Here is a 17,197-nt window from a genome sequence, read left to right as displayed (position 1 = left end):
TACCTGCTGAATTCAAGGCTTGTAACCAGATTGCAGCAGGCTTTGAGTCAGCTCTCTTTTGGTGGGTAACAATTAATAAAAATGATCATACCCTGTATACGAGGGCTCACCCAAAGACTGATTGAAACAGCCTTGATGAAACAGGTGCCCCTAAAAGAAAAATGCAGAAGATAACAAATGGTAATTAACGAAAAGGGGGAAATTGTGAGATATAGGTAAATTAATGTTACTTCTGCAATTCCGCAATTCCATCTTACAAAGTAAAATGAACTCACACCAGTGTGTAATTGTTTTAGCCAAGAGCTGAGTCAACAAGAATGGAAACGATGTGGAGGAAATATATAATTGTTTTTGCATTAGCTAAAACTGTATGTCAGAAGGTAGACATTATGGGCAAGTAGATAAGATGTTGTGAGGGGATGAAGTTAAGCGAGATACGCCTGTACAAACAGTACTTATAAACATCTGCTTCCCAATTTTACAAAAACACAGGAACAAACCCCAATTAAAAGGGTTATAGGGATCAGAACGGCCTCGGGAAAGGCACAGATGAAGGGGGTGAGTAATGATGAAGAAAGAATATGCCTAACAATGACCTACAGCAGGATGAGGTCAAACAGCCTTGTGAGGCCAGGAATAAGCATTTTGTCACAGACAAGGCCGGATAAGGCAAGAGATAAACAGGGGTAATGAGGGCCGGTCTTTGGGAAGTGGACGATGTAAACAGGGGAGGGAGCAGTGTAAAACAATAGACATCAAATCATATAAATGTTGTGTATGAATTGAATTTGGTGTGTGTATGTCCCTTGCCTTGTAGACAGTGGACATCACACCCACTTGCAAGTGTAAAATAAATGACACTACTGATTCAGATCTTGTCTCGGACTGAAATTATTGAAGTGAGTGGGCTTTGTTTCTCACATTTTCAAAGTTACTCACAATTTAGAGTGATCACTTGGTGCTGTCTGCATAACACACTACGAAAAAAAATTAACAGAAAAAAAATTATAACCCAATTTCAGAGTCACTAATTCATTGATATTGCATGGGTCCAGCATTTATAAGTAATCAATTTTTAAAAATAAATACAGATACATTTACTAACTACATTGGAGTACAGTCAAGTTTCTTACCGAACAGTGACAGGATTGGACAGAGTCCACATGGATTTAAGAGAGGGGAATTATACTTAGCAAATCTACTGAAAGAATCTACAGAGTCGAATATTAAAGTAAGAAATTGCAGGATATTTAGAAAAGCTTATCATTAAACATGGTAGACTGGGTTTTGTGAAAGAGAAACTATATTTGACAAATTTGCGATAGTTCATTGAGGAGATAACAAGCAGGGGTGATAAAGGGCAATCCAATGATGTTCTGTGTTTGGATTTTTAAAAATGCAAATGATAAGGTGCTACATAAAAGTTAATTGCACAATTTAGGAGCTCATGGTATCGGTGAAATGTATTAGATTGGACTGAGGATTGGTTAACCACAATGGCTGTTGCTGAGTACTCACGTAGAGTACTGTATGCAGTGTTAGCTCCCATATTTAATAAAGGATAAACTAACATCAGAGACCATTCAAAAAAGATTCAGTTAGCTGCTTTGACGACAAAAGGGTTGAGCTATCAAGAATAGATAAGCAGGGGTGATCTTATGAAAACAAGATTCTGAGGAGCTTGACAGGGTAGATGTTGACTAGATCTTCTAGCACCAGTGAAGTCTCAAACCAGGGGATATTACATAAGGGAACATTCATTTTAGAAAAAGTAAAGATTTTTTTCTTTCAGTGAATGACTAGAATTTTCTCACCCAAACAATTGTGAAAGTTAAATGTGGGAGGGGAATGGTTGGGTTACTCTTTGGAGTGTTGTTCTGGCTTCAGGCTGAAGGGCCTGTTTCCACATATAATCACAGATTCCCTACTATTTCAAATTATTTTAAAAGAGGGCAGATAGATTTTTGAAATATTGAGCAGTTGAGGGCTATGCGGATCAAGCATAAAAGAGGTTTTGAAGTCTGGATTGGCCCAGCCATGATCTGATAGAATGGGGGAACAAGCTGAAGGCGATGAATGCCCTACTCCTGCTCCGATTCCTTGAGGCTCCGTTTCATGTTTTTTTGTTTCCAAAGAAGAGTGTGATACAATGTGCTAAAGATCACAGATGTTGTGAAAATGGGGTGTTTATGTACTGATTCAGATAGCGTTGATTCATCAATCACAGCTATGCAGTCATGAGTAGGAAGGCAATTCCCTCCATGAATAAAGGAAATCTACTGCAGAGCTCACACAAAGGGAATTCTTGCCCTCAGTGAACACTCCCATCACATTACCCAACATAGCAGCTAAAGCAGGACGCACTGCGCTTGCTCGAGCCAACAAAGTGACCCGCGGGTGATTGATGTCAGCACCGGGCCCATGAAAGGACGGTGGGCTGAGCTGGAGGACCGAGCGTGATGTTGGTCCTCCAACCAATCAAAGTGAATGAAGGGCGGAGCTAAACCAAAGCATGTGATCACCCTCGCGCGCGGCGCAGAGTTGATGAAATGAATGCTCGGGAAAGGATACGGTAAGGAAAGAAATAAACAGGGAAACGGGAGAAAAACTGTGTTGCTATGAGCGGAGAGGTTTTCCAAACAAATTGTGCACGTCGGAAAACACAAATTTGAACGCCCCAGTCCCGGGTTTGCAGTAAATGGAGAGTTTGCTTCAGCGGCTGCAGGCCTGAGTGAGCGCCGCCATCTTTATTCGGGACAACGATTCACTGGACATGTGCACCGCCGCCATCTTTGTAGGGGGCAAGGTGCAGCAAGGCGCATGTGCAGCCTTTCTCTGGGGTCGAGTCATTGTGATCATAACAGCCAATACTGCTCTGATTCACCTCTGGGCTCCCTCATAACCACTTTGTCAATATCTAGCTTCCTCAGTCTCGAACCATGGGTGTATTTTTGGTCTGTTTACTACTCTATTATTACTTTTATAGACCCTTTGTAAATAAGTTTTTCACTGCGGCCCAGCCCCTGACCATGTACTGCTGTATTATCAGATTACTTTTTTCTTGAATATTTTTGAATCAAGAATTCTTTTTTCCAACAAGCAAGTGTATTTTCCTTCCATTTCTGACTATCAAATTCTGCACCATTTTCATTCCCTGTGATCCATTTTGCACTCCCTGAAACACGAACTGTGTTTCTCCTTCCACAGATACCAGTGATTAATGCCAAAGCCCTATTGCTTGTGGAGAGGGTGATGTTTGACTTTCTTGTACAGCTGCAGTTTGTGTGACGAAGGTGCTCCCACAATGTGGTTGGGTAAGAGACATTACAGAGTATTCATTCAGCAAAAGTGATTATTTGAAGATAATGTCCAAATCAAGAACTGTTTGTAGTTTTATTATCATGCTTATAATTTTACAAAAATACTATCGAGAACTTTAGAAATAAGGCCAGAGATGGAGATTTTAGGTCAGGTGACCAAAAGCATTGCCAAAAAGCAGGCTTTGAGGGATTTCTTAAAGGTAAAAAGCAGACCTGTGAGGTTTTGTCTGCAAATTCCAGACCATGTTGCTTTAGTAACTGTAGAATCAGCTACACAGTTGAAGTAATGAATTAACAAATCGTTGGGAGTCTCGAAGAAAATGGGTTGAGACCTCGACAAAGGATGTGTGGTGCAGGGAGCTAGGGATGATAACAGCCAGGAATCACATCAAGAATGAGAATTTTAAATTGTTGTTGCTTATGAATAGGAGCCTTTTGATGGATGAACATGTTTGAGAGAAGTGAACACGTAGGTGATAGAGCTTTCATTTTTTTCTTGAGATTACAGGGAGGTTGAATTTGGGAGGCTGGCCAGGAGTGTGTTTGGATAATTAAGTTTTGAGATGACATACAATGGATGAGAGTTTCAGTATATGAGTTGAGATGAGGGTGGAATCACCTAGAAATAGTGGTGTTGGAGTGGGACTGGGCTGTCACTCTCACCTCACCTCTGGGATTCAGCTGGTTGTCAGGTTGTGAATCAGGGCAGTAACACAATCGGGAGCTGAGTGGCCCTGGTGGAGCCTAAAATTAGTGTTACTCAGCTGGCTGTTGCTGAGCAGCTGCTATTTGAATGCCCTGTTGATGACTACTTCCAACACTTTATTGCTGATCGAGTGTTGACTGATCGATGGAAATTGCCTGGGTTGGATTGCCCTGTGTTTTTGTGTTGAATATCCCTGGGCAATGTTCCACATTGTCGGTAGATGCCAGTGCTGGAGCGGTACGTGAATTTGGGGGTTTTAAGTTCTGGAGCACAATCTATCAGTGTTATTGCCAGAATGTTAGCAGGACCCACAGCCTTTACACTACTTAACCATTTCTCGATATTGTTCGACCTAAATTGAACTGGCTTAAAGCTCACATCTGTGACGTTAGGAACCAGTGGAGAAGGCTGACTTGGATCATCTCACTTTGCATTTGGCTGAAAATTACTGCAAATGCTGTCACCTTGTCTTTTGCATGGATGTGTGAGACCCCTCCATCAGTAAGGGTGGGGATATCTGTGGTGCTTCCTGCAAAGAGTTGTTTAATTGTCCATTACCATTCACAACTGGGTGTGGCAGAACTGCACAGCTCTGATCTGATCCATTGGTTGTGGGATCACTAAGCTCTGTTGCTTGCTGCTGATGCTGTTTGATGTGAAGATAGTCCTGCTTGGTAGCTTCACCAGGTGTACACTTCAGTTTTAGGTCTGTCTGGTGCTGCTCATGGCATGCTGTCCTTTCCTGTCCATTGTGATGGGTGAGTGCAGGATTTACAAACCCATGAGATTACAGATTGTGCCGGAGTACAGTTTTGCTGCTGTTGTTATCCCACAATGCCTCAGAGAGATCCAGTTTGAGTTCCTACATCTGTCCTATTTAGCACGGTGATGGTACCACTCAGCACAATAGAGGTTTTTCTTAACTTTAAGGTGAGGCTTTGTCTCCAAAAAGACTGTGGGATGGTTGCTCTTACCGATACTGTCATGGAAAGATGCATTTGCAGCTGGCAGATTCATACTGATAAGATCTAGTATGTTTTTCCCACTTGCTGGTTCCGTTACCACCTGCTGCAAACCCAGTTGAGCAGCTATGTCCTTGAGGACCCGACCAGCTCAGTCAGTAATCCTGCTGCTGAGCTACTCTTGGTAGAGGACATTGAAATCCTGTACCCAGAGGAGCCTTGTCACCATTTTATTGCCTCAGTGCTTCCTCCAAGTGTTATTCAACATGGAGGAGCACTGATTCATCAGCTGTGGGAGCACGGTACGTGGTAATCGGCAGGAGCCATGTGACTTCCTGGTGTCCAAAGTCAATGCTGAGTACTCCCAAGGCAAATGGTTCCTGTGTGTACACCACTGTGCCATCACCTCTGCCTGGTCTGTCCTGCTGGTGAGACAGGACATATCCAGAGATTTCAGGAGAAAGTGAAGACTGCAGATGCTGGAGATCAGAGTCAAGGGTCTGGTGCTGGAAAAGCACAGCAGGTCAGGCTGATGAAGGGCTTAGGCTCAAAACGTCGATTCTCCTGCTCCTCGGATGCTGCCTGACCTGTTGTACTGTTCCATCATCACAGTCTATCTAAGGATGGTTATTGTGGTGTCTGGCTATTATCTGTAAGGGGTTACTCTGTGAGTATGACGATGTCAGGCTGTTCCTTGACTAGTCTGTGAGACAGCTCGGCACAAAAAAAAAAACAGATGTTAGTGAGCAGGATGTTGCAGAGTCGAGAGGGATGATTCTGTGGTTGTATTTCCTAATGCCTTGTTAGATGCCAAGTGGTCCATCCAGTTTCATTCCTTTGTTGAGACTTTGCAGTGATTAATACAGTGAGTAGCTTGTTGGGCGACTGTCAGGTTGGCAGGATTTTTTTCGCCATTGACAATAGTTCCATGGAGATCAGGAGATTCCTAATTCCAGTTATTTTTTTCTTCAATTCAGATTCTATCATCTGCCGAGCTGAGATTCAAACAAGGACTTCAGTTGTACATTTTAATATTCTGGATAAAATTTAAATACATTAGGTTTGTTCACTCATTTTAAATATCACTAACCCTGGTTTTGTTTCTTTGTAAAACACTGTCCATTATCCTGTCTCCTTCAGCCTTCCCTCCAACAACAAGAGCAAGGAGCACATTGAGTATCTCTGTCACTAAGACTGAGACAATCCGATCAGCTGCCTCTGCTGCTTCTCTCCCTCCCACTAGCCCACCGAGACTAACTGCCTCACATGGTGTTCCTGATTTTTGTCCCAAACTTACATCTTTCTCCAGTCTCTTGTCATGCCTTATCAGAGCTCATCTTGATCTTTTACTCGTCTCACTAAACTACAGACATTCCAACTCTGTTTCCTCCTCATCACTCCCCCTCCCCAATTCACAGGTATTGTTCCTTGTTCTGTCTGTCTGTCTTTTCTGGTTATGTCCTTCTCAACCATTCTGTAAAAAAAACTAACATTTGACCTCACCATCATTTGTAAATCCTGCTCCATCTCCACTCTCCCTTTCTTTTCTGAATTCCTTGTATTTGGTGTCTCTCAAGGATCTATCCTTGGTCCCTCCTGTTTCTCACCTACGCACTGCCAGGAAGTGACATTGTCCAAAAGCACAGTGTGAGGTTTCACATGTACACTGACGATGTCCAGCTCTCCTTCCCCACCATCCCTCTCCATTGCTCCACTGTTGCTCAGTTACCAAACTGCTTATCACATTCCCACTACTCGATTAACTGCAATTTCCTTCAAAGAAACATTGTTACGGTTAAACCCATTACCTTCAGTTGCTATTACAAATTCCTTTCCCTTACTGCTGAGCCCCTCCCTCTCTCTGGGTGCAGTCTGAGATAGAACTAGACTCTTCACAAAATTGCTGTCATATCTGTAACCCCAAGGTGACCTTCTGATCAGACATTACGCAATCACAAACACCAGGAATTCCAATCTCTAAAATGTTGCTTGTCTCCACCTCACCCTAGCTCCATTGTTACTGAAACCCCTTACCCATGTCGGTGTTACCTTAAACTTGACGAATCTGAAATGAACCCTTGATTTCATGACTGACCCAGAATCTGCGAGCTTTCAGTGTTTTCCTGCACAATTACCGCCCCGATCCCTTTGTGGTGCAGCTTTCTACAGTTTTCACCATGAAAATAGCACTCTGTTCTCTTATCATCCCCTTCACTTTTTCACAAATTATATTCCATCTGACATCTTGTTGCCCCCTTCTGTTGTGCATCTCTCTCTCTTCACAATCCTCTTAGAACTTTACAGTTATGCCTTTTCCAGGAGTTCCCCCCGCCCCTCCCCCTCCATTCTTCTAAACATTTACTGGGAGCAGTGGGCAGTGTGAAGCATGCATAGTTGCTCTGTTTTTAGAGATACTCGATGGGAGGTGCTTGCTGCCCATTGGTCAGAATGGAGACAACTTGCCCATCGAGCTGCATGAGCCTTTCACCCCCCATGTCTTATTGATGAACCACAGCAGCAACACGGAACAGTAAAAAAGAAGCAAATCCTGCTCTTCACATCTCACTGACTCTTGGAATATTCAGTCCCATGTGTCAAAGATCTGCCCTGTTCAGTCACATGAAATTCCAAGGTGGAAACTCCTAGAAACCCACATAGATTTCCACCTGAACTGACTGCTGACCTCCACAAGGGGTAATGTGTCCAGTCATCCTGGGCCAGGAGGAGGGGATGGTGCGAGTTTCTAACCTGAACTGACAGTGACAGATTTTATAAACTTGTATGACAGGATACTACAGGTGCATATTCAGATGGTAATCTCAGTCATTGTAACACCTAACTCTGATTGAATTAGTCAATTCATCAGGACCTGGATATTTACATTGTGTGTGAGCATTGTATTCCATCTGAATCCCATTTGCTGCATAAAAGTTCTCCTTTGAATCTTCCCAAACCTCTAATGTGTGTCCTGTAATCCTTGTATAATGAGCTGATGGGTATAAGATTTATTATTATAACGTGTAACTTTTCTAAACCCCTCTGTCACAGCTCCTCTCATTGCCTTTGCTACAAGGAGAACACCTCAGTTTCCCCAAATCCCTGATTCCCCAATGTCTGCTTGTTTATAAGGCACACATCAGGATTCTGTTGGAACATTGTCCACTTGCCTGCATCAGTGCAGCCCCCAACACTTTTAAATAAAGTGAACATCCTCCAGGACAAAGCACTGTGCCTGAGTGGTGTCCCATCCACTACCTTCAGCATTTCCTCTCCCCATCCCAGAGACACAGTGGCATCAATGTGTAAAAGGTAAAGGCAGCATTGTCCTAGCAGACCATAGGGCTGCTCTCTCATTAGGGAGGAAACTGGAGCACCTGGAAGAAACCCATGCAGACACTGGGAGAATGTTCAAGTCCCACAGAGACAGTTGTTCAAAGCTGGAATCGAACCTGGGGCCCTGGCAGCAGGGCTAATTACTGAGCCACTGTGCCCCCTAAAATTGTAATTTGATTCACAACTACCACTTCCTCTGATAGTTCATTCCACACACAAACCATTGTCTGAACAAAAATTTAAAAAATCCCGAACGTCTTTTTAAAGCCGTTCTGCTGTCACCTTAAAAGGTATGTACCCAGTCTTGAATCGCGTCCCTTCCTAGAAAGGACACCTGCTGTTCAAATTACTGATACCACCCCTCCATGATTTGAGAAACGTCAAATAAGGTCACTCCTCAGCCTCCTGCGCGCCAGTGAAAGAAGTCGCAGCATATCCAGCCTCTGCTTATAATTCAAACTAACCATTCCCATCAACATCCTGGTGAATCTCTTCTGAATCTGCTCCAACTACATAATGTCCTCCTGATGTCAGCATGACCAGAACTGGACACTGAATTCCAGAAAAGGCCTCCCCAACATCCAAAATAATGTCCCAACTCTTGTACTCAAAGGTCTGAGCAATGAAGGCAATTGTGCTAAGCACCTTCTTAACCACGCTGTCTACATGTGACACAGACTTGAAAGACCCGAACCCCTCAGCCTCTTTGTTCCATATCACAACTTGAGGCCCTGTTTTTAATTAATGTAAGTCTACCCTCGTTTGTTTTTTCAAGATGTAATATTTTGCATTTATTCCAATCCAAAGATCCCAAAGAACCCTGAGCATTAAAGACAGTAGGAGTATACTTAAGAGGGAAATCAGGAGGGCAAAAAGGGGACATGAGATAGCTTTGGCAAATAGGGATATGAAAAATCCCAAGGGTGTTTATAAATACATTAAGAACAAAAGGGTAACTCGAGAGAGAATAGGGCTCCACAAACATCAGTAAGGCAGCCTATGTGTGGAGCAGCAGGAGATGGGAAAAATAGTAACTGAATGTTTTGCATCAGTGTTTACTATGGAGAAGGACATAGGCAATATAGAATGTGGGGAAATAGATGTCGACATGTTGAATATGTCCATCTTACAGACGAGGACGTGCTGGGTGTCTTGTAACCCGTAAAGACTGGTTAATCCCCAGCATCTGATCAGGTGAACCAGAGAACTCTGGGAAGCTGGGAATGTGATTGCTGGGCCTCTGGCTGAGATATTTGTATCATCGATTATCACAGGTGAGATGCCAAAAGACGAGAGGTTGGTTAACGTGGTGCCACTATTTAAGAAAGGTGGTAAGGACAAGCTAGGGGGCGATCGACCGGTGAGCCTGACATTGATGCTGGGCAAGTTATTGGAGGGAATCCTGAGGAACAAGATGTGCATGTGTTCTGAAAAGCAAGGACTCATTAGTGATAATCAGCATGACTATGTGCATGGGGAATCATGTCTCACAAAATTGATTGAGTTATTTGAAGATACATTTGAAGATGTATCAAAGAGGATTGTTGAGGGCAGAGAGGTGGACATGATCTATGGAATTCAGTAAAACGCTCGACAAGGTTCCCCATGGAAGACTGGTTAGCAAGGTTAGATCTCATGGAATACAGGGAGAACTAGCCGTTTGGATACAGAACTGGCTCAAATGTAGAAGGCAGGATGGTGGTGGAGGGTTGTTTTTAAGATTGGAGGCATGTGACCAGTAGAGTGCCGCAAGGATCGGTGCTGGGTCCACTACTTTTCGTCGTTTATACGTATGCTTTAGATATGAGCATAGGAGGTATATTTAGTAAGTTTGCAGATTGCACCAAAATTGGAGGTATAGTGGACAGCGAAGAGGGTTGGCTCAGATTACAACAGGATGTTGTTCAGATGGGTGAGAAGTTGCAGATGGAGATTAATGCAGATAAATGTGACATGCTGCATTTTGGAAAAGCAAATCTTAACAGGACTGATACACTTAGTGGCACTTTCCTAGATAGTGTTGATGAACAAAGATATCTTGCAGTGCAGGGTCATATTTCCATGAACATAGAGTTGCAGGTAGATAGGATATTGAAGAAAGTGTTTGGAATACATTCCTTTATTGATCAGAGCATTGAGTATAGAAGTTGGAAGGTCATGTACAGGACATTGGTTAGGCCTCTTTTGGAATATTGTGTGCAATTCTGTTCTCCATCAATCGGAAGGATGTTGTGAAACTTGAAAGGGTCAACAAAGATTTACAAAGATATTGCCAGGATTGGAAGTGTTTGAGCTGCAGGAAGAGAGCAAAAAGGCTGGGGCTTTCTTTCCCTGGAGCATCAGAGACTGAAGGATGACCTCCGTAGAGGTTTATAAAATCATTAGTATCATGGATAGGGTAAACAGACAAGGTCTTTTCCCTGAGTAGAAATCCAAATGCTAGGAATTGTGGATGAAGGCTCACAAATTCTTGACTCTGACACAAATGCTCTGCTTTTCAAAATAAAGTCTGGGGGAAACTGCAACCAGAAAAATTTCTGATTATCTCAGGAGGAAGAGAACTCAAAACTCGTGCCATTGACCCAGGGGGCGCTATGAAAGTTACAGAAGCCTGGGAAACATTAGAAATGTAACAGGTTGTGAGCAAGGTCGCGTGTGGGGGGTGGGGGGGTGGTGGGGGAGACAAGGACATAAAGACAGTCTGTCACACGGGGGAAGGCAGGAGAGAATAAACAGCAGAAATGGTTGTCCCTCAAGGCCACAGGGAATGGAGTTAGAGCTGGGAAAGAAACAAGGTCATAAGGTGTGTGCAGCTGCCAAAGAAATATGCTAAAAAACTGATTATAAAAGCATAGAGGGCAGAGTTCAGTCTGAAACTTTTGCTCTCAATGGTGAGTACAAAAAGCTGTAAAGCCTGGGGAGTTCTATTACAGCCAACACATACTCAGGATTGGCCAAGTGTGCAGTAACTTTCTGATATTTCTTTTTCTGACATTTGTAGTTCAAGTCTGATGATGCTAGTAACTTTTCAAAATTGTACTGGAGTTTAATATTCTGGAGAAATGTCAAATAAATCACATTGATCATATTCTGCAGATCTTACTCCATTACCCTGCATGTTCCAGCATTTCAGTTACATCCATGTCCTGCCGGTGGAACAGGACATACAGGGATGGTGACGGTGGTGTCTAGAACATTGTAAGCTATGATTCTGTGCGTATGACTGTCAGCTTGTTGCTTGACTAGTCTGCGTTCCAACTTACCCAATAAGATGTGGGCAGGGTGAGACAGTACAGTTGGAGCTCCTCTGCTCGCCAGTTCCTTTCCTTTCTGCTTTTTTAGAATTTCATTCTCTCTCACTCTCCCCTTTGCCGACTCTGACACAAGTATCTCAACGTTGAATCATGACAATTAAAAAAAAACATGTCTCTACAAGAAAACCAGTGGAAGAAAATATATTATTCTTGCATCAATTCCATTTTAAACAAAAACAATTCTGTTCAATAAACACTGTCTCTTTTTTTTTCAATTCAATCAAGCGATCTATTATGTTTTGTCCCTCAGTTTACCGATCTTCATAAATATCCAATCAATTTCAGTGGAACATGCTGATAAAGTATTGAACCAATTTATCTGTTTAGGTTTTAGCATTAGTTATCAAGTCATTACCATTACAAAAATTGCATAATAATTGATCTGGGTAACAAGTGTACTGAGGTTCACAATTTAATTTATTGACTGTTTGAAAAATGGTACAATATATTGTTTTTTCAGGATTCTAACAGTAATTGTTAAGGCATTTGCATGACAATAATTATAGAATGCTTTAGTTTAGTCTTGCTAACAACTACAGTGAAGTTTATATTTGAATTTAATGCAATCTTCCCTAGTACCTATACAGTAATATAAAAATCGATTTTATTTCCAATCAACACACCTACAAAAGAATCCATTATTTCTGATGCAATGCGCACTGTTAAAAATATGACTTTTGCTCATTTGAATGATCTGTGTAATCCCAGCCTTATAAATTTAGAAAAACCTAATTACTTTTCCCTTCAATAATTCCTGTTCATTTTTGCAGAGGTACAGTCAAATAGCAAGATGAAATTTATCATTATTCTAATAGAATTTTGAAAATCTATATGTTGTTAATATATAATAATTGTTAATTTTAATCCATAGAATATAGAACAGTACAGCACAGTACAGGTCCTTTGGTCACGATGTTGTTCCGACCTTTTATCCAACTCTAAGATCAAACTAACCAACATGCCCTTCATTTACTATCATCCATGTGCCTATCCAAGAGTCACGTAGATGTCCCTGATGGATCTGAATCTACTGCCACCACTGGCAGTGTATTCCACAAACTCACCACTCTGTATAAAGAAACGATCTCTGACATCTCCGCACAACTTCCGCCATTCATCTTAAAATTATGCCACTTTGTAGGGAAAAGTCTTTCATTATCCACTCTATCTATGCCTCTCATCATCTTGCACAAAGCTATCAAGTAAACTCTTTCACTGCAATGACCAAAGCCCCAGCTTTGTCAACCTTTATTCATAAGACATGCCTTCCAGTCCAGACAACATTTTGATAAATCTCATCTGCACCTTCTCTAAAGCTTCCACATCCTATGTCTTATGAGGTGATCAGAACAGAACATAATATTCCAAGTATAGTCTCATCAGGGATCCATAGAGCTGCAGCATAACCTCGTGGCTCTTAATCTCAACCTCCCCACTAATGAAAGCCAACACACTATCCACTGTCTTAATAACCCTATCACCTCAGATGTCAGCTATGAGGGATGTATGGACGGGCACCCCACGATCCCTCTGTTCCTCCACATTGTCAAGAATCCTGCATTTAATCTGAAAATATGCATTCAAATTTGAAATTCCAAAATGAATAACTCCACATTTTCCCAGGTTTAACACCATCTGCCACTTTTCAGTCCAGCTCTGCATCCTGTCAATGTCCTCTAGCAACCTACAAAAGCCCTCCACACTATCCACAACTCCACAAACCCTCGTGTCATTGGCAAACTTCCTAACACACCCTTACACTTCCTCATCCAAGTCATTTGTAAAAATCACAAAGAGCAGAGGTCCCAGAACTGATCCCTTCAGAACACCATTGGTCACCGTGCTCCAAGCTGAAAACTATCCATTTAATCTCACCCTGTCCTCTATGGATCAGCCACTTTATTATCTAACCAGTCAGGTTTCCCTGTATCCCATGCCTCATTACTTTCTGAATGAGCCGACCATGGAGAACCTTATCAAACACCTTGCTAAAATCCTTATACACCACATCCACTACTCTGTCCTCACCAATGTGTTTGCCACAACCTCAATTAATTCAATGAGGCTTGTGAGGCATAATCTGCCGCTCACAAAGCCATGCTAACCATCTCTAATAAATCTATGCTTTTCCAAATAATCATTAATCCTGTCTCTCAGAATTCTCTCCAAAGATTTGCCCACAATTGATGTAAGACTGACTCATCGATGATTCCCAGGATCATCTCAATTGCCTTCTTGAATAAGGGAATAACGTTTGTCACCCTCCAATCATCTGGTATGACTCCAGTGGACAGTGAGGATGCAAACATCATTGCCAAAACACAGTAATCACTTGCCTCCTTTTATCATAACAACCTAAGTTATATCCTTTCTGGCCCAGGGGACTTATCTGTCCCCATGATTTTTAAATATTTTCAGCACATTCTCTGTCTTAACATCGACCTGTTCGACCATATCAGCCTGTTTCACGTTGTCCTCACAAGGAACAAGGTCCCACTCACTCGTGAAGATTGAAGCAAAGTTCTCAGTAAAGACCTCCCCTACCTGCTCAGGCTCCTGGCACAAATTTGCTTCACTATAAGGGGTATAAATGTGGAATTATGTCTCAGCAGTGAATTAATGTAAAGATATTACTGTGTACAATATAACTACTTTGAATATTGAACGGTATTTTAACTGAGAAAACACAGTTAAATTGATTTGATTATGTTTCACTTCATGCCAACATTTATTGTATTTAGAACCACAATAAGAGTTTCCTTTTTGCATATATGAACCTTACTTAAAATTCATCGCACATTTATGTGAAGAAAATAGAATTAGCATCTGTTTGTTCCTTCCTTTATCACTGAGTGTTCATTTTGAAATTGTGGAAATTGTACGTTGTTGAAAGGAAGGGAACTTCTCTTCGGCTGAATATTCACATTGAACGACTGATGCATTTTTAAAATTAAAGTACAATGATCACGCAGTTTTGTCAATTTGTCTTTCAAAGAATTGTAATGAGATTCCTGTTTATTTAAATCCACCATTCCATCATTCTATTGTTATTGTAAAATATTGTTTAATTTCCAGTCCATTACACACAGTAACTACCTAATTAATTTCCATTTGAATTACTACAATAAACAGTTGATTAGTTTTCATTTTGAGTAACCATATTAAACATAATATTGTAGTCCTGCCGTCCTGAGTGGGAACATTACGAAAGGAGCCTGTGGAGCTGTGGCAGTGTCTCTATTACTAGACCCGAGGGAAGGTTTCAAATCACACCTTCACCACAAATATATCAAGATCTATCTGAATGTTGATTAGAGAGTACCTGAGCACAGACTGAACTGCTTTTCAATCCAACATTAGATCTGCTTTTATCTATTATATCAATCATCACAAAATCTGATGCTTATTTGTGTCAGGTTACCAAGAAAAATGTGTTGGAAAATTCGCTTTAGCCACTTTGCTTTTACAAAAGATTTACATCTGTCCCTGTTTTCTCTAACAGAAAGAAATCTGAAGAGGATTTTCACTTTTACGAAGAAAAGGGGAGGTGTTTCCCATATAAATTAATGCTTCTTCGATCTACGCCTTTTCAGTTTATGTCAGGTTTCATAATAACGCTTTACTTTCAGATAATGGGGATACCTGTATCTAATTCTGTCACCTATACGTTCCTGGAGAATATTTGAAAATGTTGCAGAATTAAAGATTACGATATCTAAGTAATGAGATTGATTTTTGTTTGTTGCAAAGGGGCAAGTTCAAACAATTGAAACACATTAAACATTATTATCTCGTGCTATAAGTTGGAAATAAAGTTGATAGCTCCTTCAGTAAACTAACAAATGCTACCACCTATTACTTGTCGGTCAGCTGATTACCTACTTTGTAACTAAATGTTGTGATTCATCTAAATATTACTCTGTCCTTTGATCAAAGTGAGTTTGTAATTGTTGTTCAGTTTATGAATTGTCAGAAACTTGTTTTTATTTTTTCATTCACCTGTTCATTTTGACCGTAAGAATGAAATGCTTTGGAAATATTGGAGTTTGTTCATTTAAAAATAAGGTTTGTACATCTCTTACTTCTTGTATTATGATTCAAAAATGTTTTCTGGTGGAATTCTAGTAAATACCAAACATTCGTTGGATTCAAATAAGGTCTTTAACACCCAGTTAGCAATCTGTTGTTAATGTTTCAGCTGTTACATTGACATTGATTAGGTACTCATTCAGAGAGATCAACTGACAATTATAAACTTGCAGGATTATTAGAATTGAGAAAAAGATACAGATGTGGAAACATTTTTTAGAAGGAATTGTTTTTTAATTCAAATGTGTAAGCTGTTCAAGAATTCTATATCACCTTCCATTGGTTTTCTTGTCGAGAATGTAAATTTATAATTATTGTGAATTAAAATGTGTTCTGTATTTTGAAATTTGTATCAGATTTAAGAAGAAAAAGAGGAGCAATTAACATGAAAAGTTCAGTCAATAGAAAGCACAGTAAATTAAATTGGCAGAGGTAACTTTTAGTATTGTTTCTGAATATTCAGTCAAATATTTCTAATGGCAAGAGCATTGTTCCAGTAAAGCACAGCAGGTCAGGCAGCATTCAAGGAGAAGCAGAATCGACGTTTTGGGCATAAGCCCTTCATCAGGAATCTTTTCCATACTCCTGCTCTTTGAATGTGCCTGCACTTTTGCAACACCACAGCTTTCCTCACTTTCTCCAAATATGCTTAATGAACATGAACTGAAAATGTTAGCATCAGCAGTTGAACAAGACCAAATAAACACATTTTTTGCAATATTTATAGTGAAAGCTTGTTTGAGAACATGCATCAAATCAGATCGAACATTTCTTGCCGTTAGAACCCTTGGCCCTTCATAATAAAGAATAACCATGCTTTGCACAACCAGTATGGTGTATAACGACTGAACTGAAATACCACAGGACAACGATTGCATTTATTGAAGGGAATGATAACCAGATCCTTACTGTGATAGTGGGGATTGATCTCAGAAACAATAAAATTTTACTGTGATTATTCCACTGAACAGTAATCAGATGGTCATGAAGATCTTTATGTGCAGTGTTTTGTTTGAACATTGATTTCAGTAACATTGAGATATTTTACATATTGACAATTGATAGTTAAAGGTAAGTTTTAAATGCAACAGTTAAAAAAATGTCAGTTTTGTTTAGCGAAACACAATTCTAAGTTTATGGAATCCCTACTGTGTGGAAACAGGCCATTTGGCCCAACAAGTCTACACTGACGTTCCAAAGAATAATCCACTCAACACCATTCTGCTCTCAGATTACTGAACATTTACTCCTGACTAATGCATATAACCTACACATCCCTGAACAGAACATGCAGCTTAGAATGGCCAATTTACCTCACCTGCATATCTTTGGATTGTGGGAGAAAACCAGAAGGTGGCCCTGTGTATTGTTACAAGACCATTATACCAAGTACCATCCCCAAAGGACTTAAGATGTATCTCTGAGCTGCGGTACTGTCTCTGATTATCGACATCCCACAATTTACTAAACTGC

At 40.8% G+C, this 17,197-nt stretch overlaps 1 long non-coding RNA gene across 1 annotated transcript; it reads left to right on the top strand.

Moving 5' to 3' along the window:
* Positions 1 to 2,515: 2,515 nt before the first annotated feature.
* LOC140471648 (uncharacterized) lies at positions 2,516 to 15,554 on the top strand. Its single transcript, XR_011957141.1, has 3 exons — positions 2,516 to 2,572; positions 3,208 to 3,314; positions 15,138 to 15,554. It is a non-coding gene; the product is annotated as an uncharacterized lncRNA (long non-coding RNA).
* The last annotated feature ends 1,643 nt before the right edge of the window (positions 15,555 to 17,197 follow it).

The sequence above is a fragment of the Chiloscyllium punctatum genome, unplaced genomic scaffold (assembly GCF_047496795.1).
Source record: "Chiloscyllium punctatum isolate Juve2018m unplaced genomic scaffold, sChiPun1.3 scaffold_143, whole genome shotgun sequence".
NCBI classification, from domain to species: Eukaryota; Metazoa; Chordata; class Chondrichthyes; order Orectolobiformes; family Hemiscylliidae; genus Chiloscyllium; species Chiloscyllium punctatum.
This window is presented reverse-complemented; position numbering and strand designations above follow the sequence as displayed.